We start from the raw sequence: 11,792 nt of genomic DNA, 5'->3' as shown, positions 1-11,792 counted from the left end.
GACAGTTCAAAGGGATAAAACAAATGAAAGGTTTAACAATTAATGAAAAGGAAAGAAAGAATATGTCCAATATGCTATGAGAAAGTAATTAAACCAACCTGAGGGGTTTATTAATCATGTTTTATTTCCTATGTTATACGATGCTTTGATATCATGGGTCCTCCCAGATTCTGGAGGGACTGCCCTTTGCAGAAGTATCTAGTTCCTAAAGATGCAAACAACGTGCCAATGGGCATGCCTAAATCCTAAATCCAGGCAAACTCCCATCTGCCTCCCTTGGATCTGGATTCTGCTGCTAGGGACACACAGTTCCCTTGACCTAAATCACCCTAGCGCTCCCAGTGTAGCTTTACAAAGAACAGCACCCTCTTTTCTTGGGATCTGTAACAAATTTTTTTTTAATTTTAGATTTTAATTTTTTTTCTTCATTTATTTATTTTCATTTTATTTGTATGAATGTTTTGCCTGTACACATGTTAAGTGTACCATGTGTGTTCAATGCTCTTGGAGGCATCAGATTCCCTGGAACTAGCATTACAGATAGTTGTTAACTGTCAGGTGGGTGCTGTGAACATAGGTCTTCTGCAAGAGCAGCCAGTGCTCTTAACTGCTGAGCCATCTCTCCAGCCTAAACAAACTTTCTTTTTCCTTTTCTTTCCCTCCCTTTCCCATCCTATCCTCCTCCCACTTCCCCCAAGCTGGATTTAGTTTCTGGGCTCCAGCAATTCTGCCTTACCTTTCTGAATAGCTGGAATTTATAGAAGCATATCTACTTTTCAGTGGCAAACATCTTCTGATCTGTTTGTTGTGGGAACTTCTAGAAATCAAGAAACCTATAGCTGGTCCAGGTGAAGGAGAGAGAGTTCATTTACACCATCAGGCTGACACCTGGATTATACCATAATGGCACCAGCCTCGACCTTAAGTTTGTAGGGCAGTTCATAGCAAGCAAGCCAGTAGGGCAGTCTAGAAGTATATAGGTGGCAGTTAAGCAAGTGGTTATACATTAGTACTTGGTAACAAATGTAGCAGTTTGGCAATGATTTCAATGGTGGGTAAACCAGTAACAAGCTGCAGGGGCGGGGGCGGGCAGGGGGCAGATTCCTGGTTACCTTCCTCATTCTTTTCTTATTTCTTCCTTTCTTTTTTAAAAAATTATTTATTTAATAACCACATACTTAGGAGAAGCATTTCATTAAAACAGCATTGACATACTCAATAACAATTTTCTGAGCTAAGATGCATCTCTTTCAAAATTGGCTGTAAATTTTTAGGTTTACAGTTGAATTATTACAGTTATACAATATTGTAATATTTAACTCAGTATAAACCCTATAGGACATAAAATTAAATGAGGTTTTAACCTTTAAAAAAGATTTATATTTCATTATTAAAATATACAGTTTCATACAGAAAAATTCATTTTATATGCAATTGACATTAAGATGTTTGCACATGCATTTCTAGTCTCTACATATCTGATTATTACTAGACACAGTCAGTTACTTTCTGAGCTCCTTGGCATCTGAGCATCGATATAAAGTCATATAAAGGTAGATTTCAATGATAATGTTTTTCACATCTACTAGTTATTAAAGAGCAAAGGTTTATGCCTTGAAGAATTATTATTTTTAATCATTAAAAAAATTTTAATAACTACATGATTAGAAAAAGCATTTCACTACAGCTTTAACACACTCCAGGGCAAGAATACATCTCTTTCACAAGTGAGTGCAAGTTTCTAGGTTCACAGCTGAATTAATACAGTTATATATTACTGAACTCAGTATAAGGCCTGTAAGACATAAAATTGGATGAGTTTTTAACCTTAAAAAAAAAAGATCACCATTTCATTTTAGAATATATTGTTCCTTGCAGAAAGACTCATTGTTTTTGCTACTAACACTGAGGTATTTCTTCCTTTTCTTATCCTGGGGGCTTTCCACAGTTCAAGGTTCTTAGCAACCATCTTATTATTAGTAGTAACTTTCCATTTGCCACCACGTGTCACCCTCATTATTCCTAAATAACAACAAAATTCCAGGTACATTTTTATGTGTATGCATGTATTGCCTGCATGTAGGTAAGTGCACCCGTGTCATGCAATGCCCAAGGAGGACAGAAGAGGCTGTTGGATCCCCTGGAACTGGAGTTACCAACATTTGTTAGCTACCATGTGGGCACTGGAATTTGAACCCAGGTCTTCTGCAAAAACATTCAGTGTTCTTAACCACTGAGCCATATCTCCAGCCCCCCAGGTACATTTTAAAATAAGAAATATAGAGGTTCTTCACAGAGCAATGGTTCTTGAACTACAGTCTTGGGAACCCTGGAATTCCAGAGTTCCTTCAGAGAATATGTGTAATCAGAATCAGAGCTTCTCAGAATGCAAAATAACCAAATGAGTTTTCATAAAACAGTATAAAAAGATCATTCATGGGCCTTCAAACTTTGTGGATTTATTTTTATTTTCAATTATGTGTATATGTATATGGGTTTGTACATGTGAATGCAGTGCCCAAGGAGGCCAGAAGAGGACACTGGATCCCCTAGAACTGGAGTTATATGCAGCTGTGGGGAGCCCAGCGGGAGGGCTAGGAACTGAATTCAGGTCCTTTGCAGAAGTGGTAAGTGCTTTTAACCTCTGACCATCTCTGCAGGCCCTGATACGGCTTCAGATACCTCATGGCTATTCATCTTTGAAAAACTGCCACTGGGATATCTGGTTATTTATAAAGGTTTTCTAACACTTCTTTATTTCCAACCACATATCTGTGAAAGGTCAGATTTTCTTCCTTTGCTTGAACCAAAACAACATATTTACCACATGTTGAATGCAGATATGAGAATGCATCTGTCTTCAATTAAGCCAGATAGATTTCTTGAAAATGTAAGCGATGACATTTTTTACTAAATTTATTTAAATTTGAAAATGTTTCTTTTTCCTAAAAATTTATTGTGATGCCACACAATGTGCTTATTGTTTTTAATGAATCAACATGTAAATACTTCTAACATTTCTCAGTTTTAATTTCAAATATAAGGCTTGGATAATTCCTGGGAACAAAAAAATTGCAGAGATCAAAATTTTAAGAGCAATGTTCATGGAGCTCTGTTCTGCTAAGTGGTCAGGCTATCAAGCTGCCTTCTAAATATTTATGTTTATGCCCATACATTAGTGCTGCTTTTGATCTTGGTCAGAGAAGCTTCTTTTTCAGTGGGCAGTAGTCAAGGCACAGACTCTTACTTTTTGGTAAAATTTCTGAAAGTGACTGTTCAGTGCTTAGCCCTAAATTGGACATCTGTATCAACCTCCCACACAAGGCTCAGGAAACATCATAGACAACAGAATGGAAAGAATGTTAGAGCCAGAGGATGGGCAGGGGACAGGGATGCTGCCTTCTGGACATGACATGGCTATTGTTCTCAGACTCACAGCAGCTGTGATTAGTTACCTGCACATTCAGCATGGATGGGGAGGAGCTCACAAGGTCCCACTCCTAGCCCTATAGCTATTGGCAGTTGATGGCTGCTGGAGGAAGGAGAGTCCTGTTTCTTTTGGGGGCGGGTGGTCACTGGCAGGTTGCCCCTTCCCCCTCGAAAGACCCACACCCCTGTGCATCTAACAGCACTAATTGGACTTTGTGGGTTATAAAAAAAAGAAGAAGAGGACATGGACCATGTAAATTTATTTATTTATTTTTTCTGGCGGAGTCCTTAGGGTTTCTTACATTTTGAGTCTCTTACATGTAGAATCTTATCATCTGCAAATAGAAGGTACTTTGATTTCTTTCTCTATTTGCATTCTTGTTAGTCACTTCTCTTATCTTACCACTCTAGCTAAGGCTTCTAGCACTATATTAAATAAGAATGGAGAAATGGACACCTTTGTCTTATTCCTGATTTTAGTGGAAATGCTTTGAATTTTCCCTATTTAATATAATGTGGGCTACAGGTTTTTCATATATAACCTTCATTATGTTGAGATATTTTCCTTCTATTCTGAGTTTCTTCAGGATTTGTAACATGAAGAGCTGTTGGATTTTGTCAAAAATCTTTCTGCATCTATCAAGGTGACTATATGATTTCTGTCCTTGGCCCATTTATGAAACTTATAACATTTATTGGTTTATGTAGATCGAACCATCTTTGTATCTCTGAGATAAAAGCCAATTTGATCATGGTGATTACCTTTTTGATATGTTTCTGAATTCAGTTTGCAAATACTTTGTTGAGAAATTTTGCAGCCATGCTCATCAGGGAAATCAGTTTGTAATTTTCTTTTGTTGTATCTTTATCTGCTTTTTGTTTCGGGTAATACTGGGTTCATAAAACGGGCATCATAGTATTCCTTCCTTTTCTATTTTATGGAATAGTTTGAAAAACATTGGTGTTAGTTCATCTTTGAAGGTTTGGTAAAATCCATCTGGGCATGGACTTCTCTTAGTTGGAAAATTTTTAATTACTGCTTCAATTTCATTGCATTTTATAGATTTGTTTAAACTGTTTATCTCTTCTTGGTTTGATTTTGGTGGGTCATATGCATCAAGAAATTCATTTTTCAATAGATCTACTGATTTTCTGCATTTCATTGGTATCTACTGTAATGACTCCTTTTTCATCTCTAATTTTATTAATTTGGATGTTCTCTTTCTTTTGGTTAGTTTGGCTAAAGGATATGTCAACCTTGCTTATCTTTCTAAAGTACCAGCTCTTTTTTTTCATTGACTGTTTGTAAATTTTTTTTCATTTTTATTAAGTTCTTTTCTTTTCTTGATTTTTTTTCCATATACTTATTTGGTGTTTTGTTTCTTCTCTTTCCAGGTCCCCAAGATGTATCATTAAGTTATTTATTTGAGATCTCTTTGATTTCTTTAATGTAGGCATTTAGAGCTGTAAATTTCCCTCTTAATGACTGTTTTTATTGTATCTCATAGGTTTTGGTATATTCGACTCTAGGAATTTTAAAATTTCCTTCTTAATATCTTTAAGGACTCATTCATCATTTAATAGTGTGTTGTCTAACCTCCATGAGTCTGTGTGTGTTATAGGGTTTCTCTTGTTGTTGATTTATAATAGTATTTCATTGTGATCCAACAGAATACAAGGACTCTCTTCAATGGATTTGTTGAGACTTGCTGTGTGTCCTAATATATAATCTGTTTTAGAGAAAGTTACAGGGGCTGCTGAAAAGAATGTTTATTCTGTAACATTTGGATGGAATATTCTGTACAAGTCTGTTAAGTCCATTTGATCTATGATGTCATTTAATTCATATATTTCTCTATTTTTTGTCAGGAAGATCTGTTAATTGATGAAAGTGGGGTATTGAAGTCATCCGCTACAATTGTTCTAGAGTTAATCAGTGACTTTACATCTAATAGTATTTGTTTTACTAAGTTGAATGCACCTGTGTTCAAGGTTTATCTGCTTAGAATTATAAATTCCTCTTGAGGGGCTGGAGAGATGGCTCAGCAGTTAAGAGCACTGGTTATTCTTGCAGAAGACCCAGTTCGAACCCCAGCACCCACATGGCAGCTAACAATTGTCAGTAACTCCAGTTCCAGGGGATCTGACGGCCTCTTCTGTCCTCCATGGGCTTTGCACTACACGGGTGCACTAACCTACATGCAGGCAATACACTCACACACACATAAAATAAAATAATAAATAAAATATTAAAAAATATAAAAATAAAAATAAGTTCCTCTTGAAGGATGTTTCCCTTAATCAATATGAAGTGGCCTTTTTTACTTTCCTCACTAGTTTTTGTCTGAAGTCTATTTTTGGCAAATATTAAAACATTGGCACCTGTTTTTTTCCTAGGTCCATTTTCTTGGAATACCTTTTTCTATCCTTTTACCCTAAAGTAGTCTTTGTCTTTTGGGGTGAGGTACATTTCATGGAAGCAACAAATAGATGGCCCTGAGTTTGATCTCTAATATCACATAAACAGAAAGAGAGAGAGCTAGCAATCAAAAATATGTTTATGGAAATGGTCTGTTAACTATCCTGATTTAATTATTACTATATGTGTATATATATATATAAATTTCAATCTGTATTCCATAAAATTGTATAATTAAAAATTAATTGAAAAAAATGAGCAATCAATACTCCTTGATTCTCTTTTTGGTATATAAGTAGCTATTGCTTAATAATAGCTAGAACTGTTAGTTCACAATGGATACATAAACTTACATATTAGTTATGGATACATATTAATTCTATAATTCCTTTATCATATATTAAATTGGATTTTTTACTTTTTAAAAAAATTCGATTTATTATTTTACATATATGAGTGTATTGCCTGCATGTGTGTAAGTGCACCCATGTCGTGCAATGCCTGCAGAGGTCAGAAAAAGGCATCAGAACCCCTGGAACTGGAGCTACAGATGGTTGTTAACCACCATGTGGATGCTAGGAATCAAATCCAGGTCCTCTGCAAGAGCAGTCAGTTCTCTTAACCACTAAGACATCTCTCCAGCCCCTGAATATTTTTTAAAAAAATATTTTTTATGTATGTGTATGTGTATATGTATACACCTGTGTGTCAGTATGTGCACATGTGTACTGTTGCCTTCAGAGGCCAAAAGAGGGCATCAGATCCCCTGGAAACTGGAGTTCCAGGCAGTTGTGAACTACCTGACATGGGAGCTGGGAACAGAACTGGCTCCTCTGCAAGAGCAGCAAATGCTCTTAACTACTGAGTCATCACCTAAGATAATTTGGAGTAGCATACATTAATTACACAAAATAATGGGTTTTCGTTGTGGCTTTTTGTTGTTGTTGTTTTGCTGTTGTTTTGTTTTCTTGTGGTGCTGGGAATTATACTCAAGGACTTGTTCATCTAGGCAAGCATTTTACCACTGAGTGTATCCCCAGTTCATTAAGACATTTTCATAGATGTACATAGCTTACTTTGATCATATTCTCCCCTTCTAATTATCCTCTCCTACTCCCCCTCAGCCTTTTATTGTTCACCTTCATCTTCCCCAAATGTGGCCCTTCTACTGAGGCAGAATGCAAAGGGACAACTAAGAAACATAAGAAGGAACAGAAGGGGCTGGAGAGGTGGCTCAGCAGTTAAGAGCACTGGTTGCTCTTTCAGAGGATCTAGGTTCAATTCCCAGCACCCACATGGTGGCTAAGAATTGTTCCTAATTACAATTCCAGGGGAATCCAATGCCCTATTCTGATTGCTGAGGGCACTGCATGACATGGGTACATTTACATACATGCAGGCAATATACTCATACACAAAAAACAATATAAATTTTTTTTTTAGAAAAAAGAAGGAAAGGGAGCCATTCACTTCAGAGTCTAGTTGATGCCTATCACCAGCTAAGAGTCAAGAAGTCCAGCACAAATAACAAAATCTGTTGTGAGAATTGCCTGTGTAGAAATAATATTCCTTTTATAGAGAGAAGTTTCAAATAGCAATGTTAAAATATCAATGAGCCCTAAGCACATGCAATCTCACTTCTTTCCCAGATACTTTCTGGGAAATTTACAAAATATAAACTTTTGTTTATAGTAGAAATGTCTTTAAAAATTTTTTTTATTTTATGTGTATTTGTGTATTGCCTGCATGTAGGTAAGTGCACCCCTGTCATGCAACGCCTGTGGAGGTCAGAAGACACTGTCAGATCCCCTGGGACTGGAGTTATGGACAGTTGTTAGCTGCCATGCGGGTGCTAGGATTTGAACCTGGGTCTTCTGCAAGAACAACCAGTGTTCTTAACTGCTGAGCCATCGCTCCAGACCCTATAGTGGAAATATCTTAACTTCCTCTGAAACACTTGTAACCTCAGGCTTTACCTTATCAACTGCAATTCTATCAAATTTATTTTGAAATGTAATTTTAGAAGCCAAAACCACTATAAAGGACTATTGTAAGGACAATTAAGCATCATTTCTCTCTATCTTTCTCAGCTCCCTGACTCTTTTTCTTTTTTCTTTTTGGTCTTTTCCCAAGGGTCTCACTGTAGCCCCAGCTGTCCTAGAACTGGTTATGTACAGGCTGGCCTTGAACTCCCAGAGATCCACCTGCCTCTGCCTCCCAAGTGCTGGGATTAAATGTGGGTACCATCACGTCTGGAAGGGCCCTCATTCTTAAAGCATGTTTCAAGTTACACTTTATTTTTAATTTTTTTCATTGTATAAAAAATAAATACATAATTTTTCATTATATATGTTCATTGTTCTTGATCCTGTGTTATATAAAGACATTTCCACACAGGTATATATTGAGCACATTTCCTGCCATACCTCACTACCCCGTTTTACTCCTCCTTTTTCTCATTAATTCCCTGGACAATTTCTCTTCTACTTTCATCACACACACACACACACACACACACACACAATTGTGATGGTAACCTGAACAACTCCTGGAGTCTTTTAAACTAAGAGTGAGCCTCATCTGTTCTCAGAACTGTTCCTTTCTGATATCTCTGAACAGCGTCTCCAAAGCATGTACTCTATTTAAGCAGTACATCCAGCATGATGTGGGCAAGAGGAACTTAATCTTATCAGAGAAGAATTTTCCTTTTCTGACCCCTATTTATCCCCAAACAGAATATAGAACCACAAACATATTTTAGGCTGAGCCCACATATTATTTTACAGCCTACACTTTGGACAATTCATTGCTTTCAACTGGCTTCCAAGGTTGCTACTTCCAGCAGTGATATTATCACAGCATATATACACATACACATGCACGTTAGTCTAGATAGGGGCAAGAAAGAATAAGAGAGAACTAGAGAACATAGTTAAAGATGTAAGTTATATGTTTAGCTCAGCTTGTAAAAGTTGATTACAATAGGAGCCCAAGACCTAGTAATTCTGTTTTCCTAGATTTAAATAAACTGTTTATACAGTATGAAGGCAGATTGAATAGATAGTGCTAAATCATCTGAAAACATTAACTTTTGTTAAAAGGTTAAGTGGGACAGGTGGCATTTAAAAAAAAATCATCCCCCCACATGATTTTTTGTATCTGTATAAAAATCTAGGAATCACCTCTGCCTTTTAAAAGCACTCAGTGCTCAATGAGCCATTTGCTAGTGATCCATTGAGCTGTCAAGAGGGAAAAGAGTAAAAACACAGCTTTTGGATGAAGTAGCAACTTACTTTGTTTTACTTCAATCAATGTTGTGACAAGAAATTAAAAAAAAAAAAGAAAAAATCTAGGAACCACATATAAAAGAAAATGTAATATTTGTCTTTCTGAGACTTGTTTAATTCACTTAATATGATTATCTCCAGTTGCATCTGTTTTTCTGCAGGTAACATAACTGTTCTTTATGGCTGCAAAATAATTTCATTATATACATACACACTATTTTTTACATTCTTCTGTTTTGAGTCACCTGAGTTGGTTCTATAACTCAATAACTCCATTATTGTCAGTACTGCTGAAGTAAACATGTGCAAGTATTTCTGTAACACATTGACTTGCAATCCTTTGGGTAAATATACAGGAGTGGAATACCTGGGCCATATGGTAGATTTATTTTAAGCTTTTACTAATTTAAATTTTATTTTCAACTATGTGTATATGTGTGTGCCCATGTGTGGGTTTGTGTATGTGAGTGCGGTACCCACAGAAGCCAGAAGATGGAATTGGATCTGCTGGAGCCTGAGTTACAGGTAGTTGTGAGCTACCTGATGTGGATGTTGGGAACTGAACTTCGGTGGTCTGGAAGAGTAAGAAACACTCTTTTTGTATTTTTATTTTTATTCAATAACCACATGATTAGAAGAAGCATTTCATTACAGCTTTAAAATATTCAGTAACAATTTCCAGAGCAAGGACACATTTCTTTCAAAAGCGGCTGTAAATTTTTAGGGTCACAATAGAATTAATACAGTTATACAATATTGAACTCAGTATAAACTCTATAAACAAAATTAAAGGAGGTTTTAACCTTTCAAAAAGATCTGCATTTCATTTCAAAATATACTGTTTTATTGAACTCAGTATAAACCCTGTAAGATATAAAATTGAATGAGTTTTTAAGCTTTAAAGAAGATCTCTCTTTCATTTCAAAATATGCTGTTTCCTACATTTTTAATGCTACTGACACTTAGATGTTTGTGAATGTGTCTTTAATCTCTATATATCTGATTATTACTAGTCACAGTCAGTTACACTCAGATCCTTGGCACCTGAGTATGGATATAAAGTCATCAGGTAGATTTCAATGGTAATGTTTATCACCTCTACTAATTAACATGAAGTAAATTTTTATGCTTCCTCCTCAAATATGCCTTCTTTTTAATTTGTTGATTTTTTTTGTGTGTATATCATACATAACATCCAAAACAATCTTATTCATCTATATACCACTTCCCAAATGGAACCCTCCCATAGCCTCCCCGCCACCTCCACTGGAGCCCGTATACTCTGTCATCCCTGTTACTGTCCACTGTGTTGTCAGCGCCCCCAGCCATTCCCCAGTGCTTGTCTATCTGTTGAATCTAGTCAGCCTATCTAGGGAGCCTTGTTTTAGGACCATCAGCTACTCCTCATCTAGCAGCAATCAGTTGTCAATATTCCTTTAGATGGGATTTGGGTCTGCTGTTCATTTTCCCAGTTCTACGCTGGGTTATTGTCTGGGAGTCTTTTGGGCCATCCTGGCCAATAACTCAAAGGAAGGTATCTCCTGTCTGTCATTGTTTCTTGTTATGTAGCCTTTAGCTATACATATGGACTCTTAAAAAATTATAGCGACCCCACTAATCTTTGGCTATACATTCCTTTTGGGTGTTTAAGACCATACATTTGGCCCAGATAAACCAATTTATTTTTGCTCTTAAGGTCATTTGAGGATCTGTTTCTCAGGGGTAACATGGGCTTGGGAGGAGCCCCTGGCTCCATTCATTTACCAGTTCCATCTATGTGAAGATAAGTCAAAGGTCCTGCTCGACCATGGCTGGCTTCATTTGGAAGCATGGAGGAAATGATTCCTCTGTGTTGACCCTCCTCTTTGTAAACTGGACACTGGTTCAAGTCCATCTGGTGGGGTCTCCACAGCCTCCTTGATCAAGAGAACAGGTGACTCACCACAGTTACAGGACATTTTGAGAGATGCTCATAGTCCCCTGGAACTTAGTCGACCTAGGAGGACAAGCAGCAAAAACTGTCCTTTTTGTCCCTTTGACCAAATTAGTATAGGACTCATAGTATGGCTGTTAAATACCCAAGAAGGTTAGTTCCACCAGTCTGGTACTTTCAATTACCATGTGCCATGTAGATAAAGCTTGGGCAAAGACCAAATGTCCTCAGATAAACCTTGCCTAGACATATATTATAGTCTTTGATCTGGTTGTATATATAATTTGTCAGTACGTTGTTGGACTCATATGGTTCCCTCTGGTTTTTAAAACTAGCTAGGCATTATTTATCTCTCACATTGTCTAACCCTTCCACCATATTTCCCCATTTAAGGTGCCCCAATTTTTCCCATTTCTCTCTTAATAATACCCTTCCCTATGGTCTCACCTCACTTGAGCTCCTTCTTTCCCTTTATCCCCTGGGTTCGTGTATAACCTTCCCTCCCCCCCCCTCTTAAAATAACCCAATTTTTATCCATATCTCCCTTATTAACACCTGTTTCCCACTGTTCTTCTCTTTCAGATTCTTTCTTATCCTTTACCTCCCTGGTTCCTTTTCATTATACTGGTTCTTGTAGTTGTGTCTGGATACATAATCACTTATCAGGATTTGGTGCTAGGATCCACATATGAGGGAGAGCATACATCAATTTTTTTTCCCATGG

General features: G+C 36.9%; 1 pseudogene; it reads left to right on the top strand.

Moving 5' to 3' along the window:
- The first annotated feature begins 9,032 nt into the window (after positions 1–9,032).
- LOC115071235 lies at positions 9,033–9,173 on the top strand (annotated as a pseudogene).
- Positions 9,174–11,792: the final 2,619 nt, after the last annotated feature.

The sequence above is a fragment of the Nannospalax galili genome, unplaced genomic scaffold (assembly GCF_000622305.1).
Source record: "Nannospalax galili isolate Female #2095 unplaced genomic scaffold, S.galili_v1.0 scaffold499, whole genome shotgun sequence".
NCBI classification, from domain to species: Eukaryota; Metazoa; Chordata; class Mammalia; order Rodentia; family Spalacidae; genus Nannospalax; species Nannospalax galili.
This window is presented reverse-complemented; position numbering and strand designations above follow the sequence as displayed.